Below are 21114 nucleotides of genomic sequence, written 5' to 3' on the forward strand. Positions count from 1 at the left end.
TGTCATTTCAACATATCTAAATTCAACCACATCCATCTCGTTTTAGAAGCTCAACCTGAGAATGTGGTGTATGAAAAACTTGTACGTCCAGACTAGCTGTACAAGAAAGTCACGGAAAAAAATGTTTTTTCGAGTATTTAAGATAAATGTCACGAACTACCTTCGAAAAATGCCAATGATATTCATGGTGACTATCAATGGCAATTTTTGAAGGTAGTGCGTGATATTTACCTTAAATATTCAAAAAAAGAGCGGGTTTCCCGTGACTTTCTTGAAGAACTGGTATAGACGCACAGGTTTTTCATATACCATATTCTGAGGTTGAGCTTCTTAAATGTGCTGGATGTGGTTGAATTTAGATATGTCGAAATGACATTTTCAGCACTGCTACTGGGATTCCTCCAGGAATTTCTGCTAGAAATTGTCTATGCAATTTCATAGAAATTCCTGCTGTGATTTCTCAAGAGCTTATCCAAGAACTCTTCAAAAAATCCTCTTAGAACTCCTTCAGAAATTCCTGCTGATGGTTTTCCAGAAATATCTCTAAGTATTCCTCCAGAAATTATACTTAATACTCTTCAAGCCTGTAGCTCCTCGAGGGAAAATGTGGCATTTGTCATGATGATGTCTCTATAGATTTATCCATCTCAGAATTCTTACCAGGATCGCTTAAGGTTTTCCTCCTGGGATTTCCCAGGCAAGTCCTCCAAAAATCTCTGCTTAGAATGTCTAGAGAATTCTCCAAGAAATTCTTCACGGATTTCTTATTAAATTCCACCTGAAATTCCAGGTGTAATTCCTTTTAGATTTCTTCGAAGATTCCTTCAAAATTTATTTTTGTTACTCCTCACAGCATTTCTACATGAGTTTCAACTATACCTCTTAGCATTTTTTCACGGATTTCTCAACGAGTTTCTTCAGAAATTTCTTCAGGGACTACCAGTTGGGATTGCCGCAAAAATTTCACATGCACTCCTCCAGGAATTCTTGCATGTGCAACGTGCGATCGTGAACTGCACTGAAGATGCACATTTATATTGGTGGACGTTTGAATAGCCTATATCGCAACGTATCTCAGATATTGAGCTCTATTTGAATCTCTATGATCAGTGTTGCCAGAAAAATATAAATATTTTGCCGCAGTGTGCAATAATATATTACAATAATTGTGCACCATAATATTGTTCTGCACCTGCTTCTTCTCGACGCAACGTCCCCACTGGGACATAGCCTGCTGCTCAGCTGTTCTGTGAGCTTTTTCACAGTTATTACCTGAGAGCTTCCCTGCCAATGACAATTTTATATGTGTGTATCGTGTCTAAGGAAGCCAAGGAAATTTCATTTATGGAAAGGTCCTGGACCGGCAGGGAATTGAACCCGTCACCCTCAGCATGGTCATGCTGAATACCCACGCTTTTACAGCTGTGGCTATAGCGACTGTCTAACATTCGTATTACCTATCAAGCATCAGGTTTTAGATATTTAGCTATATTTGAATTTGCATGACCTATGTGGCCAGTTACTACAAGAATCCTGTGTTTTAAAATGATGCCAAAGATGCCACTTGACTTCTACATGCGAGCATATCTTTACAGTCGAAATCGATATTTTGTCTCAATACTGTAGTGATCGATGTTTGATATTATACAGTGGTGCCAGTTTGAAGGACCGAATTATACAGAGATTGTATTTTATGATTACTCATATTATACTGAAGAAGCTGACCTATTGTGAACATTCTTGTGTATATATTAAGCAACCTATGATTCTATTTGAACAGTGCTGCTAGTTAACTGCATAAATAACAAATAGTGGCTGTCATTTTGTTGTCCTTTCAAATTTTACTGAACATTTGATTACTCTATTTTGAAATCATCCAAGATTAAAAGCAACGATTGAAATGAATGTTAATGGGTAACTCTCGCTGAGACCGTCCCACTATTTACACCATGTCTTCAAAAATGTTTTAGGTGGTGATTTTCTGAAAGTCCTCGACAATAAAGTAAAAAAATGCATTTGGTTACTCAAATTGATGGACCCCCCGTAAGTTAAAGCCACAGCAATTTTTACGGACCCCTCGACTTTGGTCAATTGTTGGCTCATTTAAACCGTTATAACTCGAAAGTTTCTCCAAAAACCACCACTAAACAAAATGTTGTTTAACCCTTTGGAGTCGGAGGGGTCATATATGACCCCGGCGATGAAACCGAGCATAACAAACGTGTTCGACACCAGCGAGGTTGCGTCGACAGCGGCGAAAAAAATCGGCTCCAAAAGGTAAAAAGAGGAATGATTGAGCTATTTTTTGCAGATATAAAAAGTTAGGTCGGCCATATTGATTTCGGCCGCCATCTTGAATTTATTTACAAAAACTTTTTTTTCGCCATCTTGGCAACCACCGATTTTCAAATTTTTTACATCAATTGAGAGCTGGGGCATTTATACACAACAAATAAAAAAATTAGAGATGTATGTTTTTTCCTATCAAAAGTTATCTGTGGTTTTGTAAATCATGTCACTTTTGCGCACTGGGCAAGACACTGGTTGTTTATATAAATGCAGCGTTATTTCACAGTGTTTAAGAACAATAATTGAAGCTTTGAACCCACTAATGAAAAGCTGAAAGTTTCAGCTTTCCAAAACACTATAAAAGTTTTAAAAACAATACCCGCATCATTGAGAAACAGTTGAAAACGGGAACGAACTGCCAATTTTCCTAAATTTTGCTGCAGGTGTATTTGTGTGTGCATTAGCGGAGCCAGCTTTTTCTCTGTTCTTACTCACTCTCCTAAACATTCACGAGAGAGAGCGGGATGAAAGAGGGGGCAAGCTGCCTCCTCTTCTATCTTTCTCTATCTCGTGTATGTTTAGGAAAGTGAGTAAGAAAAAAGAAAATGCTGGCTCCGCCAATGTGTGTGTGCATGCTTTACGCCTGCTCTGATGCTGTTGCGTTAATGGTGCGCATGGAACGTGATATGATTTACAAAAAAGCAGATTACTTTTGATAGGAAAAACATACATCTCTAATTTTTTGATATGTTGTGTATAAATGCCCCAGCTTTCAATTGGTGCAAAAATTTTGAAAATCGGTGATTGCCAACATGGTGAAAAAAAGTTTTTGTAAATAAATTCAAGATGGCGGCCGAAGTCAATATGGCCGACCTAACTTTTTATATCTGCAAAAAATAGCTTAATCGTTCCTCTTATAAACAACATTTTGTTTTGAGGTGGTTTTTGGAGAAACTTTCGAGTTATAACGGTTTAAATGAGCCAACAATTGACCAAAATCGAGGGGTCCGAAAAATTGTTGTGGCTTTAACTAACGGGGTGTCCATCAATTTGAGTAACCAAATGCATTTTTCTTACTTTATTGTCGAGGACTTTCAGAAAATCGCCACCTAAAACATTTTTGAAGACATGGTGTAAATAGCGGGACGGTCTCAGCGAGAGTTACCCTAAATATAAATTTTGGACGTAAATGTGGACGAAAATGTATTCGGCGTAAAAGAAAAGAACATAATATATGGTCGCAGTGTATCTATAGAGCAATATTCAACATTTTGGCCACTTCCTGTACCTCCTGTACCTTGGCAGAACCTGTACTAGAGGACGCTTGCATGTTTACTTCAAAACATAGCGTACCACAAAGCTGTTTTCATGTTCAAAACGGCTCTTTTTATCGGCCTATCCCTGAAATTCCTACAAACCACCCTGAAGCTTCTCTGAAATGCCCTGAAACCACTTCAAATCCCCGGAGGATCGGTTAACTTATGACTCCGGGTGACTTAACTTCCATATTTTATTGCGGGATACTGGGTATACGAACAAGAAGGGGGTGTTCGAAAGTCTAAGTGTTGCTAAAGGTACCTAGTTATAGTTACGTCAGGGTCAAACCTGAGCACCGTAGGTACTCCGTAAACTCGTATGTCTACCGGACCCTAAATAACTATAAATACTATGGATAGCGTATTGAGTGATTGAGTGGAGTCAATCCTTAACATTTCATTGAGCCCTAAATGTTAAAATTGTTTTTACTCTATTTCAGGTGTATTGCCAGCTTTCAAAATCGTATATTTTTAATGGATAGTGTCATTCTTGATACCATGCGAAGTTACCTGACCATTCATTTGTATAACATTTAATATATCCGGCATATTGTGTCTAATGCGGCTCTACTTGAGCTGTTGACAATTATCAAAAGAATGTTGTCTTATCCCTGAAAATATCCAATAATTCCTTATACATTCAACGCTTGCTAAAACTTATTTGTTTCAATTTCGATGTTAGCCAGTGTCTTGACGCAACACCTCAAATTTTATAATTTTATGGAGATCGATCAGTGTTGCCATCTGATGCCACAATTTCGAATTACTCAAGCTTTGCTGAACACACGAAGCAGATAAATTTGCATCTAGGTGTTGATGAAAGTTGGTAAACATGTGATTTTTTTACGTCAAATTTGGTTTAGCCTCAATGAAAATACTGTTATGCACCAAGCCGTTTAAAAATCCCTTGCCAACTCAAAGAAATTGTTCAAAGTGAAAGTACTGGAAATCAAAACCGCGTTCCTGGTCCACTCTCAAACATTTCCGATAATCAGCGATAAATGACACCAAATTACCTGACAACTTCAACAACAAAAAAGCATCTTTTTTGGTTAGACAACATTTATCATGAAAGCACGGATATTAAATTACGGGGTCTTTAAAACGAGGTCACTGGGTACATGCAAATATGCACCGAAATTTCATCCTCCTGTTTCTCCTGAGAGTTTATGTTCGGATGTGCGCCTGCCAGTCCATCTATAGTAATGCCGAAAAAGGGCCAATAATTATCGCGGCATCGCTTAACAACGTCGCTCGGTCGGCTCTTATTATCGACTTTTCGGTTGTTGCTTTCACGGATCCTGGCTGCTGCTGCAATATAGGTACCTAGTTGGGTTGTCCTGTTGTAATATTTATTTCCAAAGCTCACTCTGTGAGTTATTGACGGGAGTACTGACTGCACTGCTGCAGAACATCGACACGGTTGGTTGGAGGAAAGGAAACTGCAGGAGTTCACTTGCTGCAACCACCTTGCTAGTTTCAACCCTTTCGATCCCACTCCCGTCAGTTTTTCCACAATGTGATGTGTTGGAGAATTCCAGTTTGTTTAATTTCCTTCATAATCATCACTATTTGACTCTCGATCGAGTATACATTTATTGCTTGAAAAATTGTAACTGAAATATAAACAAATTTGCGGAGAAGATAGAGCTTTCTATGCCACAAAATAATAACTCATTTTGTGGTTCGGTTAAATAAAGCGGTGGTATAGTGAACACGAAGTTTTGGGTTTAAATACCAGCGGAACGCGAACATTTTTTTTGCAAGGAATTTATTTAGTAAAACCTTGACTGAATGGGTTAACGCGATAGGATCTGTTTCCTCGCAGCGAAAAACCCTTGTTGTAATAATACCTGCAACCCAGAGCAAGCGGTCCCTCGGCTCGTTCATCGTCGTTATCAACCCCAAGCTGTGCTGCCCCGTCAATAATATCCGCGCGAGGAGCGTTCGGTCTTATCGGTTATTCTCGCTTTTTCACAGTTTACTTTACCGCCGCCGCGCCGCGCCGCGCCGGTTGTTCGACCCACTGGCGATCGTGTGCTGGGAACCGGGGACCAGGGTCCAAAGTCACCAGCCTCCCGCAATCCCCGTGGTTTCGTAAAATGAAAGGGCGCAAGAGGCGCTTGATGGGCTCCAATATTTCTTCTGTTTGTGTTTACTTTTCCCGCTGCTGTCTGTCTGGGAGAAGCCGGCGGCAGCGCGTTTCCACGTTCGTACTGCGATCTCCAATTGGAACAACCGAACCGAAAGATAGCCAAAAATGTGGTCCCAACAATTTGCCAAATTAAATACACAACCCACCGCACAAGTATGTACGGGGAGGAAACATGATGTCCCGAAGGAGAAAATTACATTATTTTGGTGGAGTCCAGTTTTGGTGGCGCCTTTGGTTTCTCACACTATACATTCGAAAGTAAGACATCTTTTTGTATGGATTCGGAAGGTGTTTGATGTCGAGACTTCCATTTTAGTATAAGAGGGTTGATCACTTTTCACTCACGAGACCCACCTTTGCTTAACGATTCAATAACTATTATAACTACTAGCACACTTAAGCAGTTCCTTGATAACAGATGATAACCAGTCTATGCATATAAGATGAATAGTTGCCCATCATAAATATTCGCCATATAGATGTTTGGCCTTAGTCCGCACATACCGCAGAGCGAATATTGATTCGGATCACTACTTAGTCGCTGTATGCATGCGCTCAAAACTTTCGACAGTTATCACCACGCGTCGAAGTCGAACGCCGCGGCTCAACATCGAGCAGCTGCGTAACGTAGAAGTGGCTCAAGACTACGCGCAGCAGTTAGCAGTGGCCCTACCAACGGAAGAGCAGCTTGGCGCAGCTACACTTGAAGATGGCTGGAGGGACATCCGATCCGCCATAGGTAGTACCTCGGCTACAGCACTAGGCTTTGCGACTCCGAATCAGAGAAACGACTGGTACGACGGCGAATGTGAACTGTTGAAAAACGAGAAGAATGCAGCATGGGCGAGAATGCTGCAACACCGTACGAGAGCGAATGAGGCACGTTACAAACAGGCGCGGAACAGGCAGAACTCAGTCTTCCGGATAAAGAAGCGCCAGCAGGAAGAACGAGATCGCAAAGCGATGGAAGAGCTGTACCGCGCTAAGGACACACGAAAGTTCTACGAGAAGCTGAACCGCTCGCGCAGAGGCTTTGTGCCACAAGCCGACATGTGCCGAGATAATCACGGGAATATTCTCACGAGCGAGCGTGAGGTGGTCGAGAGGTGGCGGCATCATTACGATGAGCACCTCAATGGCAACGTTGCAAGTACCGAAGGTGGCGTGGTAACAGATCTAGGAGTATGTGCACAGGACGAAAGACTTCCGGCCCCTGACCTTCAAGAGATTGAGGAGGAGGTTGGCCGGTTGAAAAACAACAAAGCCGCTGGAGCAGATCAACTAGCAAGCGAGCTTCTAAAATACGGTGGAGAAGCACTTGTGAGAGCACTACACTGGGTCATTACCAAGATTTGGGAGGAGGAAGTATTACCGGAGGAATGGATGGAAGGTAGGTATCGTGTGTCCCATCTACAAAAAGGGCGACAAGTTGGATTGCGGGAACTACCGCGCGATCACACTACTGAGCGCTGCCTACAAGATACTCTCTCAAATTTTATGCCCCCGTCTATCACCGATTGCAAGAGAGTTCGTGGGGCAATATCAGGCTGGATTCATGAGTGAACGCGCTACAACGGACCAGATGTTCGCCATCCGCCAGGTGTTGCAGAAATGCCGCGAATACAACGTGCCCACACATCACTTGTTCATCGATTTCAAATCGGCGTATGATACAATCGATCGAGAACAGCTATGGCAGATTATGCACGAATACGGATTCCCGGATAAACTGATACGGTTGATCAAGGCGACGATGGATCGAGTGATGTGCGTAGTTCGAGTATCAGGGACACTCTCGAGTCCGATCGAATCTCGCAGAGGGTTACGGCAAGGTGATGGTCTTTCGTGCTTGCTGTTCAACATTGCTTTAGAGGGTGTAATTAGGAGAGCGGGGATAAACACGAGTGGAACGATTTTCACGAAGTCCGTTCAGTTGCTTGGTTTCGCTGATGATATTGATATTATTGCTCGTAAATTTGAGACGATGGCGGAAACGTACATCCTACTAAAGCATGAAGCCAGGCGAATCGGATCAGTCGAAGATAAAGTACATGATGGCAAAGGGCTCCAGGGAGGAATCACCGCGCCCGCCACCCCGAATTCATATCGACGGTGATGAAATCGAGGCGGTTGAAGGATTCGTGTACTCGGTGACCGCCGACAGCAGAGAAATTCAGAGGCGCATTGTGGCAGGAAATCGTGCTTACTTTGGACTCCGCAGAACTCTACGATCGAATAAAGTTCGCCGTAATACGAAGTTAACCATCTACAAAACGCTGATTAGACTGGTCGCACTTTATGGGCACGAAACAAGGATCAACGCGCTCTTGGAGTTTTCGAACGGAAGGTGTTGCGTACCATCTACGGCGGAGTGCAGATGGAAGACGGAACTTGGAGAAGGCGAATGAACCACGAGCTGCATCAGCTGCTGCGAGAACCAACCATAGTCCACACCGCGAAAATTGGGAGGCTTCTTCTTCTTCTTCTTGGCGTAACGTCCTCATTGGGACAAAGCCTGCTTCTCAGCTTAGTGTTCTATGAGCACTTCCACAGTTATTAACTGAGAGCTTCCTCTGCCAATGACCATTTTGCATGCGTATATCGTGTGGCAGGCACGAAGATACTCTATGCCCAAGGAAGTCAAGGAAATTTCCTTTGCGAAAAGATCCTGGACCGACCGGGAATCGAACCCGTCACCCTCAGCATGGTCTTGCTGAATACCCGTGCGTTTACCGCCTCGGCTATATGGGCCCTTCTAAATTGGGAGGCTACGGTGGGTGGGTCACGTCATCAGGATGTCGGATAGCAACCCGACTAAAATGGTTCTCGAGAGTCATCCGACCGGAACAAGAAGACGTGGAGCGCAGCGAGCTAGGTGGGTCGTCCAAGTGGAGGACGATCTGCGGACCCTACGCAGAGTGCGGAGCTGGAGACAAACAGCCATGGACCGGAGTGGAATGGAGACGGCTACTATGTACAGCAGAGGCCACCCCGGCCTTAGCCTGATTGGTAAGGTAAGTAACCTGTGAAGGAATTCCCTATAGAATGTCATTATCAACTTCTGGAGGAATATTGGAAGTAATTAGAACGAAAAATCCCTGCAAACATTTTAAAGGAATTTGTAGGGAAGTTTTTGCAAAAAAAAATCTGAAGGGATTTTTTAAAGACAGTCGGGAGGAAATTCCGAAGCAAACCCGAGAAGATTTTCTGAAGAATGCAAAAAATCATTCAGCAGGAGTTCCTGCAGAAAATACGGACAAAGTATGTGGAGGAATTCGAAGAGAAAATTCTGAAAAAAAATCTGCTACGATCCCTGGAAGAACTCCTGGGGATACCATTCTTAGAAGTATTTCAATAATATTCTCTGAAAGGATTAGTTAACACAAATCCCAGATGCAATTTCTGAAGTAAAGTAATGAAGGAATTGCTGGAAATATAATATTTTCTAATGAATCTCTGAATGAATACCTGAAAGAAGTGGAGAATCTTCACTAGATATGTTTTTTAAAAATTATAAAAAAAAGATCTGGAGAGATGCTAAGGAGTGATTTCTACAGTGAGAGAATCTCTGGAGACTTCTCTGGAGAAGAATCACAAGAAAGGTTTGAATAAACCCCAACAGGATTTTAAAAGACCATCTCTAGAGGACTTCTAAAGCAATTTGCAGAAAAAAATCCTTAGGTTTTTTTAGATATTTTTTTGGAGAAATGCCTAGGAATGCAGAAGCTCTTAATGGTCCGTAAATTTAAAAAGATCCGAGTTAAAAAATAATCTGATTTTCTACATAAATCCCTAGAGAAATTCCTCAAGAATCTGTGAAAGAATTCCCAAAGAACTCCTGCGGACATGTCTGGATGAATTCATACACGAAACTGTTAATAAATTTTCACTAGAATTGCGTTTTTAAAGAATATTTGAAGAAATGATTGCAGAAACAGGGATGCCAGATAATTTTTTGAAAAATCTTTATCGCTCTTTTTAAATATCTGTACCCCATACAAAAAAACAGCTCCTCTAGCTTAAAAATCTGTTTATCATATACTAAAAAATCCGTACGGATGCTCAAAAACCTGTATAATATAGATAAGTCTAACCCGTGAGCTAGTTCCTAGAAGAATTAGAGTAATTTAGGAAATTCCTTGAAGGATTGCTACATAAGGTCATGTTTGTATTCCTGCATGTGTCTCCTCAAAAATGTCTGGAAAAAAATTCTCCAGAAATATTGTCAGAATTTTCACCAGTAGATTGTCTTTGGGTTTTTTTTTTCTAGAAATTCTCAAGGAATTCTTTTGGGAATTTCTTCAGAAGTTTCTCCGAGAGTTCCTTCAAGCTTTTTTTTTAAAAGATACAATTCGAGGAGTTTTTATTTAAAGGTTTGGAGATTCTTTTAGAAATTTTTATATGGTTATTCTTTGGCCATTCTGAAATTTGTTCAGAAACTTTTTCATAAACTATTGATTGAATTACTCCATTTATTCAGGTATTTACTTGACCATTCATTGAAAAATGCTACTTGAAAGAAAAAGAAATATATCTAACAACTCAGGAATTTTCAGGAGTTTTCTAAGGATTTGTTAAGAAAATCTTCTAGGGGTTCCTTAGATTTTTTTGAAGGATTTCATCAAGATGTGCATCAGTACCTTTGTCGGTAATATCTTCAGACATTTTTTTTAAAGACTAGTTCAGATTTTCTCCATGAATTAGTGCAAATTAGATTTTTTCCTTGAAAATACTTGTAGAGTTTCTCCAGAAGTTTATCTAGATTTTTTTCTTGGAATTAAGGAGTTTTTCAGGTATACTTCTAGGTGTTATCCTAGGCATTCATCAAGGAATTTCGAGATTACCTACGAAATTCCTTGGATGCTTTCGACTGCTGGGAGTTCGTACCGGGAGACTTTTTCGGCTTTCAGTCTTTAGAGCGGTCAGAACTAAAGCATGTTTTCTACGCCCGACGTTTCGATTGTATATTCAATCTTCTTCAAGGGTTTTCTAACCCTTGAAGAAGATTGAATATACAATCGAAACGTCGGGCGTAGAAAACATGCTTTAGTTCTGACCGCTCTAAAGACTGAAAGCCGAAAAAGTCTCCCGCTACGAAATTCCTTCAGACATTTTTGTCCAAGAATTGCTCCACACTATGTTTAAGAACATCTTGTAGATATTCCCAAGGGTATCTAAAAAAAAAAAAAAAATCTGAAGAAGTCCCTAAAGATAAAAAAAATACCTACATAAAGGAATTTCAGAAGGAATCCCAGCATAAATTTCTGAAAGAAACCCTGAAGGAGCTTTGTGAAGGAATCTTCAGTAGAATCCCTGTAATAAAAAATAGAAAGTACTTTTCAAATATCCGGATAAATTCCAAGGAAATTCTTGAAGAAATCCCCGCAGGAATGTTTGAAGAAATTGGATAAACTTCTCGGAAAACCCTTTGTGAAATTCCTGGAAATGTTTATTGAGTATTTGGGAAAACTCCTGGAGAAAGTTTACCTGGAACAATCTGTGGACGAGTTTGTAAAACAAGTCGGTGGGAATCGATGAAGAAACTCCCTAGAAAGAATATCTGATGAAGATCCCTGGAAATAAAAACTTTTGAGATATTCATAACGAAATTTCTGTAGAAATTCCTCCGAAGTATATTTGAATAAATTTCCTTAACGAATGTCTGGCAGAAGTCCAGAAGGAGTTTCTGTATGAACTCCAGCAGAAATCTAAAGAGATATTCCTGCCCGACTCAAAGAAAGTAGTAATTCAAAAATCTCTCTGGAGGAATTCCAGCATGATTTTCTGACTGAACCCTTGAAGCAATTCCTGAACAAACCTGGTGGAATTCTTGATGTACAGAAAAACCTGAATAAATTGGTGAAGGAATCTCTGATTTTTTTCTATCCTCAGGGAAACATTTATGAAATAACCTTTGAAAGAGCTTCTAAAGATATCCTTGTAAAAATTTCTGGAGCAAATTCCGATAATTTGCGTAACTCTAGAAGAGTGACTGAAGTACTTCCAGGTTCACTTTCGGAAGAAATTCATAGGAACCTATCTTAAAGAATTCCTGGAGAAACTTATAGAGAAACTCATGAAGGAATATCTGAAGGAAGCCCAGGACGAATTTCCTGAAAAATTCCTGGAAGGATTTTTTGGTAGATTTTAAGACTGAATCTCTGAGGTAATTTCAGAAGAAAACTTTGAAAGAATCACTGAAAGATCTATCTGATTAACCTGATATTTGAAAGATCTTCAGAAATATTTCACACACCATATGAGAAATCATGTTCCATGAGAGAGACTTCGGAACGAAAATCACAGCTCTCAGTGTGTCCTTTTTTATTTTTTTTAAAACAGTACACCGTCTTCAACCAGAGGTTGCTCAGACAGATTGGCTTGGTCTACATGGAGTTGACGTAAAAATCAAGTTCCATTCTCTCGTATCACAAGTTGGGGGCTCCGATCATAATCCCCCAATTTCGACTTGTCTGATTAAAATGTAAAACTTTCGATTTTCGTACACGAGGAGCACCAATGAGTCCATACCGTTCGACAGCGGCCCTGTTTCAAATATAAATCATCCACGCGCCACTAATTTGGTCCCCCAAACACCCAAAACCACCATCAATCTCCCGTTCGTTCGTTCGTTCGTTCGTTTGATCCCAATCCCAATAATGCGATGATCTACGTCAGTTGTACCAACCTAGAGCGGATCAATTGGTTCAATCGAACAAAGACAGAGATCAAGAGACAAGCCAGAGTTTCACCTATTTCACCGCCGCCGCCGGATCATTTATCTTTCTTCGGCGACGACGACATGACAGCTCCCCTTCGGAATCGGAATAAGATTTTCATCACGATGCGGCGTGCGGCTTACCGATGAGTGACGCCGAGCTTCCGAGAGCTGCCTGCCTGCCAGCAATTGGTTCCTATTAGGTGCAACATGGGCCAACTCCAATTTGGTCCTACGTTGACAGCCACCAACAGGCAGTGAAACAAACGCTGTGCTGGTACATACCTCAACCAGGTGAAAGACGAATTATTTGCGTTCCGCTGCGATTGGATTTTCGACAGTTCACTAGCAGCTCTTCCGAAAGGAACTAACGCTCATAAGTGGTGTGGATGAAGGAAGGTTGGTACACCAAGGTGTAGTGATTGGTGGAACAACAACCGTGCTTTCCATGCGCATGCATGCGTACCAGCAGTCAATGGGATTTGTTGTGGCAGGGAGGCTTGTTCCTTTCAAATCTCAGCAATTTGGGTGCCATTGTCATGCGTGAATGAGGACTGTTGTTGACTGTAGAAAAGGGTATTGAAAGGTCGCCCGATGCCGCGCCGATGGTCACGCAACCGGGAGATGGTGTTTACTTTCAGGTGGATGGTCGAACTGAAAGTAACTTTTACTTAGAAGTTGCCCAAGATCTGTTTATTTTTCCTACCTAATTCACAATAAGTTGTATGATTCCCTAGAAAACCCAATGAAATGCTGTTGAAGGTTCGCGGAAGCTCGGTAGGTTCTTCTCGTAAAGCCTCCCCAAAGCTAGCTTTTAAAAAAGCTCCGCTGAAACTGCTTGCAAAGCTCTACAGAAGCTTCTAGAAAGATTGTCTGAAGTCTCCATAGAAAACATTGAGAACGCTCCGTAAAAGCCGGAAAAGCTCTGTAGAATTTTCCGAGGATACTCCGTAGAAGCTTAGGGAGAACTTCGTCAAATTTGACTGACTGCTAACGACTGCATTGACGAGTATTTCGCTTGTTTTACGGCTCTTTCAGTCTATATTAAGCAGCTAAAATGCCTTTCGCATCTACTGTCCTACGTTTCGGTGTGTATTTCACCTTCTTCTGGGAATTATAGACTGAAAGAGCCGTAAAACAAGCGAAGAACTTCGTCAAAATTTCCGGAAAATTTCCATACAAGTTTCCGAAGAAACTCCAAAGAAGCTCTATAGAAGCTTCCACAGAAGGTTCCGGAGAAGCTCCGCTGAAGCTTCCGGAGAAGCTCCGCTGAAGCTTCCGGAGAAGCTCCGCTGAAGCTTCCGGAGAAGCTCCGCTGAAGCTTCCGGAGAAGCTCCGCTGAAGCTTCCGGAGAAGCTCCGCTGAAGCTTCCGGAGAAGCTCCGCTGAAGCTTCCGGAGAAGCTCCGCTGAAGCTTCCGGAGAAGCTCCGCTGAAGCTTCCGGAGAAGCTCCGCTGAAGCTTCCGGAGAAGCTCCGCTGAAGCTTCCGGAGAAGCTCCGCTGAAGCTTCCGGAGAAGCTCCGCTGAAGCTTCCGGAGAAGCTCCGCTGAAGCTTCCGGAGAAGCTCCGCTGAAGCTTCCGGAGAAGCTCCGCTGAAGCTTCCGGAGAAGCTCCGCTGAAGCTTCCGGAGAAGCTCCGCTGAAGCTTCCGGAGAAGCTCCGCTGAAGCTTCCGGAGAAGCTCCGCTGAAGCTTCCGGAGAAGCTCCGCTGAAGCTTCCGGAGAAGCTCCGCTGAAGCTTCCGGAGAAGCTCCGCTGAAGCTTCCGGAGAAGCTCCGCTGAAGCTTCCGGAGAAGCTCCGCTGAAGCTTCCGGAGAAGCTCCGCTGAAGCTTCCGGAGAAGCTCCGCTGAAGCTTCCGGAGAAGCTCCGCTGAAGCTTCCGGAGAAGCTCCGCTGAAGCTTCCGGAGAAGCTCCGCTGAAGCTTCCGGAGAAGCTCCGCTGAAGCTTCCGGAGAAGCTCCGCTGAAGCTTCCGGAGAAGCTCCGCTGAAGCTTCCGGAGAAGCTCCGCTGAAGCTTCCGGAGAAGCTCCGCTGAAGCTTCCGGAGAAGCTCCGCTGAAGCTTCCGGAGAAGCTCCGCTGAAGCTTCCGGAGAAGCTCCGCTGAAGCTTCCGGAGAAGCTCCGCTGAAGCTTCCGGAGAAGCTCCGCTGAAGCTTCCGGAGAAGCTCCGCTGAAGCTTCCGGAGAAGCTCCGCTGAAGCTTCCGGAGAAGCTCCGCTGAAGCTTCCGGAGAAGCTCCGCTGAAGCTTCCGGAGAAGCTCCGCTGAAGCTTCCGGAGAAGCTCCGCTGAAGCTTCCGGAGAAGCTCCGCTGAAGCTTCCGGAGAAGCTCCGCTGAAGCTTCCGGAGAAGCTCCGCTGAAGCTTCCGGAGAAGCTCCGCTGAAGCTTCCGGAGAAGCTCCGCTGAAGCTTCCGGAGAAGCTCCGCTGAAGCTTCCGGAGAAGCTCCGCTGAAGCTTCCGGAGAAGCTCCGCTGAAGCTTCCGGAGAAGCTCCGCTGAAGCTTCCGGAGAAGCTCCGCTGAAGCTTCCGGAGAAGCTCCGCAGAAGCTTCCGGAGAAGCTCCGCTGAAGCTTCCGGAGAAGCTCCGCTGAAGCTTCCGGAGAAGCTCCGCTGAAGCTTCCGGAGAAGCTCCGCTGAAGCTTCCGGAGAAGCTCCGCTGAAGCTTCCGGAGAAGCTCCGCTGAAGCTTCCGGAGAAGCTCCGCTGAAGCTTCCGGAGAAGCTCCGCTGAAGCTTCCGGAGAAGCTCCGCTGAAGCTTCCGGAGAAGCTCCGCTGAAGCTTCCGGAGAAGCTCCGCTGAAGCTTCCGGAGAAGCTCCGCTGAAGCTTCCGGAGAAGCTCCGCTGAAGCTTCCGGAGAAGCTCCGCTGAAGCTTCCGGAGAAGCTCCGCTGAAGCTTCCGGAGAAGCTCCGCTGAAGCTTCCGGAGAAGCTCCGCTGAAGCTTCCGGAGAAGCTCCGCTGAAGCTTCCGGAGAAGCTCCGCTGAAGCTTCCGGAGAAGCTCCGCTGAAGCTTCCGGAGAAGCTCCGCTGAAGCTTCCGGAGAAGCTCCGCTGAAGCTTCCGGAGAAGCTCCGCTGAAGCTTCCGGAGAAGCTCCGCTGAAGCTTCCGGAGAAGCTCCGCTGAAGCTTCCGGAGAAGCTCCGCTGAAGCTTCCGGAGAAGCTCCGCTGAAGCTTCCGGAGAAGCTCCGCTGAAGCTTCCGGAGAAGCTCCGCTGAAGCTTCCGGAGAAGCTCCGCTGAAGCTTCCGGAGAAGCTCCGCTGAAGCTTCCGGAGAAGCTCCGCTGAAGCTTCCGGAGAAGCTCCGCTGAAGCTTCCGGAGAAGCTCCGCTGAAGCTTCCGGAGAAGCTCCGCTGAAGCTTCCGGAGAAGCTCCGCTGAAGCTTCCGGAGAAGCTCCGCTGAAGCTTCCGGAGAAGCTCCGCTGAAGCTTCCGGAGAAGCTCCGCTGAAGCTTCCGGAGAAGCTCCGCTGAAGCTTCCGGAGAAGCTCCGCTGAAGCTTCCGGAGAAGCTCCGCTGAAGCTTCCGGAGAAGCTCCGCTGAAGCTTCCGGAGAAGCTCCGCTGAAGCTTCCGGAGAAGCTCCGCTGAAGCTTCCGGAGAAGCTCCGCTGAAGCTTCCGGAGAAGCTCCGCTGAAGCTTCCGGAGATGCTCCGCTGAAGCTTCCGGAGAAGCTCCGCTGAAGCTTCCGGAGATGCTCCGCTGAAGCTTCCGGAGAAGCTCCGCTGAAGTTTCCGGAGAAGCTCCGCTATAGCTTGTGGGGAAACTCTGCTGAAGCTTGTGGGGAAGCTCCGTAGACGCTTCTGGGGAAGCTCCGTAGACGCTTCTGGGGAAGCTCCGTAGACGCTTCTGGGGAAGCTCCGTAGACGCTTCTGGGGAAGCTCCGTAGACGCTTCTGGGGAAGCTCCGTAGACGCTTCTGGGGAAGCTCCGTAGACGCTTCTGGGGAAGCTCCGTAGACGCTTCTGGGGAAGCTCCGTAGACGCTTCTGGGGAAGCTCCGTAGACGCTTCTGGGGAAGCTCCGTAGACGCTTCTGGGGAAGCTCCGTAGACGCTTCTGGGGAAGCTCCGTAGACGCTTCTGGGGAAGCTCCGTAGACGCTTCTGGGGAAGCTCCGTAGACGCTTCTGGGGAAGCTCCGTAGACGCTTCTGGGGAAGCTCCGTAGACGCTTCTGGGGAAGCTCCGTAGACGCTTCTGGGGAAGCTCCGTAGACGCTTCTGGGGAAGCTCCGTAGACGCTTCTGGGGAAGCTCCGTAGACGCTTCTGGGGAAGCTCCGTAGACGCTTCTGGGGAAGCTCCGTAGACGCTTATGGGGAAGCTCCGTAGACGCTTATGGGGAAGCTCCGTAGACGCTTCTGCGGAAGCTCCGTAGACGCTTCTGGAGAAGCTCCGTAGACACTTCTGGAGAAGCTCCGTAGACGCTTCTGGAGAAGCTCCGTAGACGCTGCTGGAGAAGCTCCGTAGACGCTGCTGGAGAAGCTCCGTAGACGCTTGTGGAGAAGCTCCGTAGACGCTTCTGGAGAAGCTCCGTAGACGCTTCTGGAGAAGCTCCGTAGACGCTTCTGGAGAAGCTCCGTAGACGCTTCTGGAGAAGCTCCGTAGACGCTTCTGGAGAAGCTCCGTAGACGCTTCTGGAGAAGCTCCGTAGACGCTTCTGGAGAAGCTCCGTAGACGCTTCTGGAGAAGCTCCGTAGACGCTTCTGGAGAAGCTCCGTAGACGCTTCTGGAGAAGCTCCGTAGACGCTTCTGGAGAAGCTCCGTAGACGCTTCTGGAGAAGCTCCGTAGACGCATCTGGAGAAGCTCCGTAGACGCATCTGGAGAAGCTCCGTAGACGCTTCTGGAGAAGCTCCGTAGACGCTTCTGGAGAAGCTCCGTAGACGCTTCTGGGGAAGCTCCGTAGACGCTTCTGGGGAAGCTCCGTAGACGCTTCTGGGGAAGCTCCGTAGACGCTTCTGGGGAAGCTCCGTAGACGCTTCTGGGGAAGCTCCGTAGACGCTTCTGGGGAAGCTCCGTAGACGCTTCTGGGGAAGCTCCGTAGACGCTTCTGGGGAAGCTCCGTAGACGCTTCTGGGGAAGCTCCGTAGACGCTTATGGGGAAGCTCCGTAGACGCTTATGGGGAAGCTCCGTAGACGCTTCTGCGGAAGCTCCGTAGACGCTTCTGGAGAAGCTCCGTAGACACTTCTGGAGAAGCTCCGTAGACGCTTCTGGAGAAGCTCCGTAGACGCTGCTGGAGAAGCTCCGTAGACGCTGCTGGAGAAGCTCCGTAGACGCTTGTGGAGAAGCTCCGTAGACGCTTATGGGGAAGCTCCGTAGACGCTTCTGGAGAAGCTCCGTAGACGCTTCTGGAGAAGCTCCGTAGACGCTTCTGGAGAAGCTCCGTAGACGCTTCTGGAGAAGCTCCGTAGACGCTTCTGGAGAAGCTCCGTAGACGCTTCTGGAGAAGCTCCGTAGACGCTTCTGGAGAAGCTCCGTAGACGCTTCTGGAGAAGCTCCGTAGACGCATCTGGAGAAGCTCCGTAGACGCATCTGGAGAAGCTCCGTAGACGCTTCTGGAGAAGCTCCGTAGACGCTTCTGGAGAAGCTCCGTAGACGCTTCTGGAGAAGCTCCGTAGACGCTTCTGGAGAAGCTTCGTACACGCTTCTGGAGAAGCTCCGTAGACGCTTCTGGAGAAGCTCCGTAGACGCTTCTGGGGAAGCTCCGTAGACGCTTCTGGAGAAGCTCCGAAGACGCTTCTGCGGAAGCTCCGTAGACACTTCTGGGGAAGCTTCGAAGACGCTTCTGAGGAAGCTCTGTAGACGCTTTTGGGGAAGATGCGTAGATTGTTCTACGGAAGCACTGTTGAAGACTTCTAGAGAAGCTTTATTGGAGACTCGGGTTATGCATTGAAGCTTGTGGAAGAGCTGTGTGGAAATCCAGAAATAAGTGCCTTGTTCTGTACCTACGTCATTTTCTCGTACGATTTAATATAAAGATGATAAGTGATTGTAAATCATACTCCACCTTCATTTTCCACAGCTTCTCATTGACCACAAAGACCTCTGCCAACCACAATATCTAAATCTATAATTGCCAGTAAATTGCAGATTATGCTTCAACGCCCAACACCAATTAAACGCCAATTTGTTCGGCCGCAGCAGGAGAGTCATTGTCCAAAATGTCAAAACTGCCCGCGGCGCTCTCTTCAAGAAAAACGTTAACAGCGTACCTACTAGTTACTTGCTCCGCACCAAACAAGGCATCAAAATCTAATCAAATGATAATAATAGCGCAGACCTCTCATTGCTCGTCCGTCTTACTCGGGCAATTGGTCCAGCCAGCGTCCAGCAGACACCTACGAATGAAGTATGACGAACGACTGGGAGACAGCGAGTGAAAAGCCAACGTCGTCAACAATTAACCCGCACCGCGCCGCCGAAAAATTAACTTCCAATCGAATCGGGAGTTAGTTAGCTCGGCCGCCATCAGCCCAACCCAGACTACCAAGGAGAACTACGGCCACATGGTTGACCAGGCCCAGCCTCCCGTTGCGTTGTTGTCTGGCGCAACGCAACAAAACAGACAAAGCTGCGTCGATGCGGCGGTCCTCGTCATCGATTGTTCCGGGCGTAATTACAATAATGGTGCGGCCCGGCTTGAACTGACTGTTTCACTGTCGATTATGCGGTAACACTTGACCGTCGTCGTCTTCGTCGTCGTTGAAGCCATTACGTTAAGGCGGTGGCGGCTGCCACAGCGGTCATTGGCCGACGACGTGGTGGGTTGCCAAAAAATAGAAAGTCCCGGTGCTCTCGTGATCAAAACAAAACGGGCAAAACAGTTGAACTGTGATCGGTTGATTGTGGGTTGTGGACTTTTTTGCCCTCCGGCACTACTGTTATCGTTTATTGCATCTGGTTCAAAATTATTGATCTTAAGCGGCTTTATGTCTTGTGGTACTACTATCCGGAAGAACTTTGGAGCCTTCCACAAAATTCCGAAAGGTTTCGTGAGAAGCACTCTACAATCCTCTAGTAGAAGTGCTCTTCGGAATTTCTGAAGAAGCACTTTACGGAGCTTTCGCAAAAGAGCTTCCAAGAAGCGCTTTAGGGAGCTTCCAAGAAGCGCTCTACGGAGCTTCCGAGAAGCGCTCTACGGAGCTTCGGAGAAGCGCTCTACGGAGCTTCCGAGAAGCGCTCTACGGAGCTTCTGAGAAGCGCTCTACGGAGCTTCCGAGACGCGCTCTACGGAGCTTCCGAGACGCGCTCTACGGAGCTTCCGAGACGCGCTCTACGGAGCTTCCGAGAAGCGCTCTACGGAGCATCCGAGAAGCGCTCTACGGAGCTTCCGAGAAGCGCTCTACGGAGCTTCCGAGACGCGCTCTACGGAGCTTCCGAGAAGCGCTCTACGGAGCTTCCGAGAAGCGCTCTACGGAGCTTCCGAGAAGCGCTCTACGGAGCTTCCGAGAAGCGCTCTACGGAGCTTCCGAGAAGCGCTCTACGGAGCTTCCGAGAAGCACTCTACGGAGCTTCCGAGAAGCACTCTACGGAGCTTCCGAGAAGCGCTCTACGGAGCTTCCGAGAAGCGCTCTACGGAGCTTCCGAGAAGCGCTCTACGGAGCTTCCGAGAAGCGCTCTACGGAGCTTCCGAGAAGCGCTCTACGGAGCTTCCGAGAAGCGCTCTACGGAGCTTCCGAGAAGCGCTCTACGGAGCTTCCGAGAAGCACTCTACGGAGCTTCCGAGAAGCGCTCTACGGAGCTTCCGAGAAGCGCTCTACGGAGCTTCCGAGAAGCGCTCTACGGAGCTTCCGAGAAGCGCTCTACGGAGCTTCCGAGAAGCGCTCTACGGAGCTTCCGAGAAGCGCTCTACGGAGCTTCCGAGAAGCGCTCTACGGAGCTTCCGAGAAGCGCTCTACGGAGCTTCCGAGAAGCGCTCTACGGAGCTTTCGAGACGCGCTCTACGGAGCTTCCGAGAAGCGCTCTACGGAGCTTCCGAGGCGCGCTCTACGGAGCTTCCGAGAAGCGCTCTACGGAGCTTCCGAGAAGCGCTCTACGGAGCTTCCGAGAAGCGCTCTACGGAGCTTCCGAGAAGCGCTCTACGGAGCTTCCGAGAAGCGCTCTACGGAGCTTCCGAGAAGCGCTCTACGGAGCTTCCGAGAAGCGCTCTACGGAGCTTCCGAGAAGCGCTCTACGGAGCTTCCGAGACGCGCTCTACGGAGCTTCCTAGAACCACTAAAATATTTCATGTGTCGGAAATGCAAACATTGTAAATAAAGTACTTAAATAATAGCAAAACTACTTTAGGGACTTACCAGGATCGGACGCAGATGTTAGGGGATCGGATACTTGGAAACATCGTTACACAATAACATTTTTGGATGGATCATAAATCAGCAGGGCTAGAAATCAAAATATAATTTACAGGTATCTACATGAAGATCTGCGAATTAATTATGAGAAAGACAGAAATAATTTCAACCTAGAAGTAACTACTAAGGTAAGGCAGAGTTGTACGTACACATGTCGGGATCTCGTCAGGAACTACAGAGTAAGAAGGCTAAGCTGGAGGTAGAGCTGTACACATACAGAAGAAAGCTATTGTATTACTTGGGGACAAAGAATAGAAAGTTGTTTGAAGACAGAAGAAATTCAGAGGCAACTACCTACAGGTCGTGG

General features: G+C 46.5%; 1 protein-coding gene across 2 annotated transcripts in view; it reads right to left on the bottom strand.

Annotated features, from left to right (window-relative positions):
• The window catches only part of LOC109398413 (uncharacterized), a 286366-nt gene that overhangs the window by 21768 nt on the left and 243484 nt on the right, over nt 1-21114 (bottom strand). The window lies entirely within an intron of this gene.

Source organism: Aedes albopictus, chromosome 1 (assembly GCF_035046485.1).
Source record: "Aedes albopictus strain Foshan chromosome 1, AalbF5, whole genome shotgun sequence".
In the NCBI taxonomy this organism is placed as follows: domain Eukaryota; kingdom Metazoa; phylum Arthropoda; class Insecta; order Diptera; family Culicidae; genus Aedes; species Aedes albopictus.